Here is a 10,221-nt window from a genome sequence, read left to right as displayed (position 1 = left end):
CCCCCAAACACTTCAGCATGCAGATCACTAACTAGAATTCAATATTTTTATGGTTCCTTTTTGTTCCTTATAAGGTAAAATTTACATACAGTGAAATGCATGAATCTTTTAAAAAATATTTGTTATTGTTGTTTTTTGGGGGTGGGGGAGAGGTAATTAGACTTATTTATTTATTTTATTTTATTTTTTAATGGAGGCACTGGGGATTGAAACTAGGACCTCATGCATGCTAAGCATGTGCTCTATCACTGAGCTATACCCTCACCCCTGAAATACACAATCTTAAGTGAACCATGAGGTCCTGCAAATATACACACACGTGCAACCTAAGTCATCACCAAGACATGGAACAGAAACATCTTCCACAGAAAATTCCCTCACACTCTCGTCCAATAAATTCCTACCTCTAACTGCTCAGACGCAACCATTGTTCTGAAATTGTTTCACCAAAAATTAATTTTGCCATATCTATAGCTTCCTGTCAATGGTAAAATACAGTATGAACTCTTTTTTTAAATGAAGTGTATTTGATTTACAATATTATGTTAATTTCAGGTGTACAACATAGAGATTGAATATACAGCAAGTACTCTTTCTGCAAGGTTTCTTTTACTCAATATAATGTTTTAGGATTCGTTCACATTGTTGTACATTTGTTTCTCTTTATTTCTGAATACTAGTCCATTGTATGAAGCACATAGCTTGTGATTTATTCTCCAACTGATGAACAGCTGAGCTGTTTCCAGTTTGGAGCTCTCATGAATGAAGCTGCTATGAATGTTCTTCCACAAGTCTTCTTGTGGACATTTGTTTTCATTTATCTTGGGTAAATACCCAGCAATGGAATTTGTGGGTCATAGGATGTGCTTATGTTTAGTTACATAAGAAGCTGTCAGACTTATTTCAAATTGGCCGTACCATCTCACACTATCAATGAGTGAGAATTCAGTTTATTCCACATGTCCACCAACATTTGTCTTATTCGTCTTTAATATTAGCCATCCTGTTGGTATGTAGAGCATTTTTTTGATAAATGCATTAACACCATTAAAGTTTTAGGAAAAAAATAGTGTACCTGCACTTAGAGAAGCTGATGAGACTGTTTCCTTGCACCCACAGGAAACTGAGATCCTTTAAAACATGTACATACAGTCTCTATTTTTCTTCTTAGACTCTGTCTAATTTTTTGTCTTGTCTTTTTTTTTAATTGTGGCAAAAGACACATAACAAAATTTATCATTTTGACAGTTTTAAAGCGTAAAACACAGCGGTATTAAGTACATTTATGGTTTGTGCAACCATCACTATATCTAGCTGCAGAACTTTTTCATCAGCTCAGATGGAAACCCCACTTGTTACTCCCCCTCCTCCTTCCTCCTATGCCCTGGCAGCCACAAATCTGATTTTCATCTCTGTCGATTTCCTATTCTGGATATGTCAATAAATGGGACAATACCATACATAGCTGTTTTATGATTATAAGATATTAGGTATAATTATAGACTCTTTGGATGACAGGACACAACACAAAGGCACTCTAAGTAGATGCAAGGCAGAACTTTTTGTTACTTACAGCTCCAGATGAAAGAAGGCTTCCTTGCAGGGCCATACAGGGTAGCAACATGCTAGAGCCATAGAAGGCAGCTATGTATGACAAGCAGGGTGGAGTAGCAAGGTTTTGTGGGCTTCCTGGGGTTGGGTATTTTGAATAATCCTGTGGATCTAAGGAAGAAAAGACCACTCCTGTTAGGTATCTCGGGGCCTCTGGCAGTTGGGAATGTGTGTATGTAACCCAGGAGTGTCCGAGCCCCAGAGGGAAGTAGATGGGGTAGAGGCTTAGCAAGCTGTCCACAAAGGGGAAATGAGACTTTTCAAATTGGATCAAGACAGCACTTGTGAAATATACAGTACAGCAGCCTTTTGTGTCAAGCCTCTTTCACTTAGTACAGTGCTTTCAAGTTTCATCAATGTTGTAGCACATGTCACTACTTCATTTTTTGCTATGGCTGAGTGCTATTCCATTGTATGGATGTACCACATTTTGTATACTCATTCATCCATGTAATGGACAGTTGGATTGTTTCCACCTTTTGGCTATTATGAATAGAGCTGCTATAAACATTCATGTACAAGTTTTTATTTATCAGTTCTTTAGAGTATATTCCTAGCAGCGGAATTGCTGGGTGGTATGTAACTTATTGAGGAATTGCCTGTCCGTTCTCCACAGCAGCTGCGTGATTTTACATTTCCACCAGCAATGGACAAAGACTCCAATTTCTCTACATCCTCACCAACACTTGTTAGTTTCCATTTTTTTTATTATGACTATCCTGGTGGGCATGGACTGGCATCTCACTGTGTGTTTGATTTGCATTTCCCTTATGACTGACAACAGTGAGCACCTTTTCACGTGCTTGTTGGCATCTGTATGTCTTCTTCTGAGAGATGTCTATTGAAGTCTTCTGCACATTCTCAAGTTGGGTTGTTTGTTGTTTTGCATAAAGTCTAAACTCTGCAAAGCAACTTTCTTTTTCCAAATAATTTCCTCTAATTTTTTTCTAATTATAAAGTATTTAATGTATTTATAGTATACTTGTAGACATGAAAAGCTGAGGGTAGGAGTGGAAATTTTAATGTGTATATTTTTTCCCAAATCATACTTCATTTTTCCATTTTCCTTTCATTGTAATTAGATACATTTTTAGTTTCTACTGTTGCTTATTTGTATCAATCTTTGTTTTTCATCAGTCTTAGAAAATGACTGTGTATTATTTTTGCCTTTAGGAAAGAAAATAAGCTTTTGGTTTTATGAATTAACTTTGCTTTTTGTTTTCTGTTCAATCCATTTGAACTTTCATGTTTATTAATTCCTTCTGCTTATTGTCTTTGGTTTTCTATTGTTGCTCTTTATCTAATTGCTTGAGTTGAAATCTCAGGTTATTTATTTCAGAGTTGATGTTTTCTAATTAATTAATCTTTAAATTATCTTCTGAATACCCACACTCAATGTGTTTTGATACATTGTGTTCTTGTATTTATTCAAATAATGTGTAATTGCCATTGTGATTAACCTTTAATTTGATCATTATTTAAGGATGATGCTTTTTTTTGTATATGTATATTTTTATTGAAGTATAGTCAGTTTACAATGTTGTATCAATTTCTGGTGTACTGCATAATGCTGCAGTCATACATGAACAAACGTATATTCATTTCATATTCTTTTTCACCATAAGTTACTACAAGATATTGAATATAGTTCCCTGTGCTATACAGTATGAACTTGTTGCTTATCTGTTTTATATATATTAGTCAATATCGGCAAATCTTGAACTCCTGATTTATCCCTTCCCATCCCCTTCCCCCACAGATAACCGTAAGTTTGTTTTCTATGTCTGTAAGTCTGTTTCTGTTTTGTAAAGTTTGTTTGTCTTTTTTTTTTAGATTCCACATTTAAGTGATATCATATGGTATTTTTCTTTCTATTTCTTGCTTATTTCACTTAGAATGACAATCTCCAAGTCCATCCATGTTGCTGCAAATGGCACTATTTTATTCTTTTTTATGGCTGGGTAGTATTCCATTGTATACATATACCACCTCTTCTTTATCCAGTCATCTGTCGAAGGACATTAAGTTGGTTCCATGTCTTGGCTATTGTATATAGTGCTATGAACTTTGGGATGAATGTATCTTTTCAAATTAGAGTTCCCTCTGGATATATGCCCAGGAGTGGGATTGCTGGATCATATGATAGGTCTACTTTCAGTTTTTTGAGGACTCTCCATACTGTTTTCCATAATGGCTGCACCAAACTGCATTCCCACCAGCAGTGTAGGAGGGTTCCCTTTTCTCCACACTCTCTCCAATATTTATCATTTGTGGACTTTTTAATGAAGGCCATTCTGACTGGTGTCAGGTGATATCTCATTGTAGTTTTGATTCTCATTTCTCTGGTAATTAGTGATATTGAGAATTGTTTCATGTGCCTATTGGCCATTTGTATGTCTTCGCTGGAGAATTGCTTACTTAGGACCTCTGCCCATTTTTGGATTGGGTTGTTTGTCTTTTTTGTTGTTGTTGTTATTGAATTGTATGAACTGTTTATATATTCTGGAAATTAAGCCTTTGTCAGTCACATCATTTGCAAATTTTTTCTCTCATTTGTAGCTTGTCATTTTGTTTTGCTTATGGTTTCCTTTGCTGTGCAAAAGTTTATAAGTTTAATTAGGCCCTATTTGTTTATTTTTGCTTTTATTTCTATTGCCTGGGTAGACTGCCCTAGGAGAATGTGCTAAGATTTTTGTCAGAGAATGTTTTGCCTACAATGTGTGATATTTTTAAAAACATGGTTAAACAAAATTTATGCATTGTTTACATAAAAGGATCTACTTTTCAGATGACACTATTCTAGTTTTCAGAAAAGAAGTGAATATCCTGACCAGGAGGCATTAAATTAAGCTGAAACTTAAGTCTTAAAATCCTCTTTAGAACAGGTGGCAAAAACACTGTTCTTGTAACTGGAGATGTTAGATACAAGAGAGAAATGTGAGTCTCCTAAATTAACCCTCATTAACCCTCCAAAGTAATATTTAAATGTGGGAAAAAGTTCATCGAACTATAGTAAGAAAAGTTAATTTTACTACTATTAAAATGAATCAAAAAGAGGCCTTGGCCGCTATAATTCGAGGCAGTGTTTTTTGCCTACATCAGGCAAACTATATCATAGCCAGGAAACTCATAGCCAATATGACCAATCAAGGGATTTAACTTTTCACATATTAGCAAATTGCAAACACCTAAGAGTCAGGAAACACACAAAAACTCTTCATCAACACCAACTGAATTCAACCCAGTAAGCAACCAGTTTCTCAAAGTGGAAAAAGAGGCAAAGCAGTAAGGCATCTTTCAAGTGCTAAATGAGTGGACAGGAAAACATATAAACAAGGACAAAATTTATTTAGTCTAGAAAAATGTGTTGCAATTAAGCTTTACACCAAAATCTCTTTTAAAAAAAAGAGGTTCCTTGGTCTTAAGGAAAATTTATCTGGAGAACTGCCTTAGAGATGAGAAATCGGGCAAGACTAAAAGGACTCCTCTTGTCCTGAAGATTGTGATCTCAGGGTGCACACTTGTTTCTTTTAATTTTCTGGTAATCAGTCTGGGAGAGGAAGTTCATAGTGACATGTTTAGGTGGGTTGATGAACCTAAATTGTTGTTAGAAAAATGTCAGTCCATTAATCAATAAATGTAGAAAGAATGATGGAATGAAAAAAATTACCCTTTGGCAACATCTTGCTTGATTAAGGCAAGAATCATCCATAGATGCTAAAATTATTGGATGAAAGCTTGAAAAGTGATAGGATATTTTCATAGTCTCAAAGTATCTCCCTATAAGACATCTATTAATTACATAAGAAATTATTGTATCTCTACAATGCAGAAACCGGGCTGACACCACCTTAATCAGGTGGCCAACACACATCATATTGAACTAATAGATTCTACATACCTCCCAAGATGATGTGTTGAGAAGCAGGGCTGGGACTCAGGGGAGGCAAACAAGGCATCTCAGGTTGATCCTGAACTTGCATGAAGCTGAGAATAAATCTCTCCTTAAATTAAGGGGATCACCATTGCCTTACCTGAGTCCCAGCCCTGCTGAGATGAGCACGTTGCTTCTGTGCTATTCTGGCCGAAAGTGCATAACCTGAATCTAATCTTGAGGAAACATCAGAGCAACACAAAGTGAAGTATATTCTACAAAATGATTGGTCTGTACTTTTCAAAAATGTCAAGGTCACTAAAGACAAAGGCTAAAGCAATGGTTCCCAGTGAAAAGAGACTTTAAAAAACATGACACTGAACACAACACATGATCCGGGATTTTCTTTTGCTATAAGGGACACTGTTGTGACAATTGGTGAAATCCGAAAAAGAACACTAGATTAGCTAATAGTATTGTGTGTGATGATTATGTAAGAAAATATATTTGTTTTTAGGAAGTTCTGACTCAAGTAGCTCGGAGCAAATAGGCATCATGCCTACCACTTACTTTCAAATGGTTCAGAAAAAAATATGGGTAAATAGAGAAATAGAAAAAGATGAATAAATGTGGTAAAATGTTAATGTTTGGGAAATCTGGGTGGATGGTGTATGGGAATTCTTTGTGATATCTTGTAACTTTTCTGTAAGTCTGAAATTGTGTCAAAGTAATTTTTAAAATCAAATATCTAATAGGACTTCCCAAAGGAGAAAACAGGGAGGATGGGAGGGGGAGGATGTACAGAGCAGTCCGTCACTAAAGGAGGAAAAGAAAACAAAGGGAAAAAGCAACCTAAACTTTAAAAAATTTTCCTCAAAAGACATTTTATTTATATCCACGAATTAAAAAGTGTTTTCAGGCATTCTCTAAATGTGGTTCAAATCTTAACTCACAGAACCCATTCATTTGAGATTTTATAACGTCCCTCGTTGAATAAAAGCTTCTGACCACAAGCGAAACAGGAAGACTGGGATGAGAAGGGGAGGGAGAATGCTCCTCTTAACAATGGCCTCTCTTTGGATCTTTCCAGCCTTTGAGTGTTCATAAACGTGAAAGGTGTGTTCAGAAACCTGTGCATCAGAAGGCTCCTTCCCTCCCATGTCGTACACAGACAAGTGAGTGAAAGAAAAGATTTCCTGTCACTTAATACACAGGAGGGGAGAACTGAAGACATGGAGGAATGAGCTGACTCATGTTCCTGACACAGGACGCCTGGGAAGGGCGTGGAGATGAGCAGGCACCTGGGCAGATGCGGCAGGTATGTCTCCGGTTTCTCTTGGATTAGATGGTAATCCTTTCAGAGACTCCCAGCAGCTCAGCCAGGAAGAGGCCCGTTTCTGCCAGGGTCCCGTCAAGGTCTAGACAGGCCCCGCACCTGTTCAGCTCCCTCTGCTGAGGCTGGGACGGGCCTTCCCAGACAGACTGGGTGGCAGGAGACGTTCTCGTTGTTTACTTCTGGAAACAGCTGATGTTTCAGGTGCTCTGAAGAACCACTATTCAGGGAGAAGAATCCTGCTTTCATCACGTACTAGCTGTGGAGCTTTGAGGGCGATGTTGTTCCCCAAGGTACCAGCACAGGGACCCTCCCCGGGTTTCGGAGAGAACTAATATAGGATTGTACGTAGAAGCACAGTCACAGTGACACAGCTGTTGCTCACACAACTTCTTTCTTTCTGACAGACAAAACGTTCACATTTCCCTTTACCCTTTGCTAGGAAGCATGGAACTAAGCTTTCGCTTATTTATTTGTGTTAAAGATTAACTTCCTCTAGTCTGAGTTTTCTGATACAGATATTCTACCTTTCCATCTCCAGTTCTTCCCTTGATTTTGGTCTGATCCAAAGTCCTCTTTTATTTTCAGATCTTGATGGACATCAGGCTCGAGAACTCGAATTTCCTGGTTCTCCTTCCTTCCGTTTTGACTGCTTTCAAGAGTGAACAGGCTTAACAGCCAGGCAGGCAGGGACCTCAGCAGAACAATGGTGAGGAATAGGCAGGGGCTGGAGCTTAAGCTGGCCCTGAGGAAGGGAGCCAGGGCTTAGACCCACGATGTAGGAGCTGTGTAGGGAGGACAGATGCCATCCCAGCTGATGTCAGTGCTCAGGGGGTTCCAAATGGTGAGTTGGGGGTTGTGGTACTCAGAGCACATGCAGGCAGCATTCCCACCACCATCTGGGGGCCCAGAAGAGGGAGTCCAGGCTTCGAGGACTATACAAAGGTAGGGAGGATTATGGTTTTGTGGGAATTGAAATGTGTACAATTTGGAGGACCCACTTTAAGAAAGCAATACAAAAATAGTTCACTTTTGCAAACGCCATAAAGCACAGGCCCCTGAACGGTTCGCTAGGGCTCTGCTCAGGGCCTTGGCAGGGGCCTGTGCAAGTGAGGGACATGCAGCCATGCCACGGTTACTTCCACCTCTGTCTCACAGCGGTGTTCAGGCCAGGGCTGCAGACGCAATCAGGAGGGGAGGTACAGAGCAGGAAACCCAGGCAGGAGCCCAACCCAAATCAGGCTGGGCTCATGAAATGAGGGGGAAGAGAAAGGAGGTAGTCTGACACTCGGGTGGGATCTGGGCTCAGTCCAGGTGTTCCAGATGCCAGGCTCAAGGCCGGCAGCACAACTCCAGGCCTCCCTTACACACTGGAAGGCCTGCATCAGTGGTCAGATGCCAGTGCGCCAGATTGGCACAGACGTCAGGAAGGGCTCACTGCTGGCTGTCTCATGGCCACATCAGGCAGAAGGTAAGGTCTGGCAGAGACTTGCACATATTAATTAGTTTGTTCATTTAGCCGTTTATCAGTTACTTTGGAGGAAAAAAGAAGACAAAGGCCCCGTTTCTGTCCTCAGGGAGCTCATTGTCTAAAAGCAGTGGCTGACACCCAAACACGCTGTAGCCAGCGTCCAAAGGAAATCACCTGTGGACCCCGAGAGCCTCTGCGTAGTGAAGAGGACTGTTTTGGTTTTAGCATGGAAAGTCCTATGTTTCAAGAAATTACCCAGCCCTGGGCAAATAGGGACAGTTGGTCACCCTAGGAGGGAGGGACAGTGACTGGTTTCCTTGGAGGTGGGAGGGCCTCAAGGTCCCTGGGCTCAGTCTTGAAACACCATTCATCTCCCTTGAGGGTGTCATAGGGAATGGTGGCCTCACGAACTTTCTGATCCAGCCCTGAGTAACTGCATCCAAGTTTCTTGAGAATGTGGGAGGCGGGTCCAAGTTGTAATTTGGGGCCTGCTATCAGAAGAGAAAGTGTAAGGAGCGGCAGTGGTGGGGGGAATCAGCCTGGGAAAGAGCATCCAGGGCCACCTCTGAGGCCAAGCCCAGAATCTGAGGAGAAGCTTCAGCGAGCCAGAGGCAGACTGAGGCCATCAGGTGATGGAGCTCAGAGCAGCAGAGGCCTCTGACTAAAGAGCGACAAATTGCCCCCTAGTCAAGGGACCTTCAGAGTTTCTGAGTAACAGCAACTCGCTCCTTTCCCTGAGGGCAGAGCTGGATGAGAAGTACTAGTGGAGAACAAGGACCATGGAAGAAACCCAGTAACCCTTTGTTCCCCCAGGCCTCTCCTAGGTCACTGTCTGTCCAGGTTAAGGAAATCACTCTGGATTTTTAATCTGAGATCTTCATGTTTGGTTTATCCCACACCTGAAACTACATGCCACATTTTGTGTATGTAAACATCTTCTCAGGAAAATAGCATTCACCAGGGTCTCAAAGTTGTTCAAGACCAGAAACAAATTAGGAAATGCTAGACTAAGTTGTTGCTAAGCTCCCTGTTTTCAAGTTCTATGATTCTTTGATACTACATAAGATAATTGATTCAAATTTATAACAAGGATCACAAAGGAAGTAAGTGCAGGTGTCCAAGAAGCCCAAGAATGATCACTTTGAGAAATATGCTAAATAGTAACATCAGGGAATACAAAACAGCTTTCTCTGTTGTGAAAGGAGACCTGTGACAGTTAATTTTATGTGTCAACTTGGCTAGGTTACTGTGTGGGTGCCCAGTTGTTTAGATGTTGTTGTGAGATAGTTTTTAGATGTGATTAATATTTAAATCAATAGACCATGAATAAAACAATCCATGCCGTTGGCAGACCTCATCCAATCAGTTGAAGGTCTTAAGAGCAAAGACTGAGGTGTCCCAAAGAAGAAAAAATTCTCCTTAAGACAGCAACATAGGAACTGGCCTAAGTTTCCAGGCTACTGCCCTGCAGAATTTAGACTCAAGACTGTAACATCAACTCTTAGTTGAATGTATAGATGTCCAGTCTGCCCTACAGATTTCTGGGACTTGCCAGCCCTCACAAGCATGTGAGCCAATTCCTTAAAATAAATCTCAATTTCTTTCTCAATCTCTCTGTTATTGGTTCCCTTTCTCTAGAGAACTCCGGCCAGTACATCACCCATTAGTGATTTATTTCAAATTACAATACTGGGTAACATAGTACATATAACTCACCAAAATGGTCACCACTGGTGAAGGCAGTCCTGGGGCCATTTGGAACAAATGAATACTATTGGACAGGGACAGGGTACAAAGACAAAAACAAAAACCAAAATGCCTCCAAAACCATACTCTTCCAGGTGCCTGTTCCAAGCTTCTAGTAACTCAATTTGGTCAAATTGGTTGAAAGCAAGTTGGTTATCATGACAGTTTGGTCAAGAGAACAATTTG

This window comes from Vicugna pacos, chromosome 1, assembly GCF_048564905.1.
Source record: "Vicugna pacos chromosome 1, VicPac4, whole genome shotgun sequence".
NCBI classification, from domain to species: domain Eukaryota; kingdom Metazoa; phylum Chordata; class Mammalia; order Artiodactyla; family Camelidae; genus Vicugna; species Vicugna pacos.
This window is presented reverse-complemented; position numbering follows the sequence as displayed.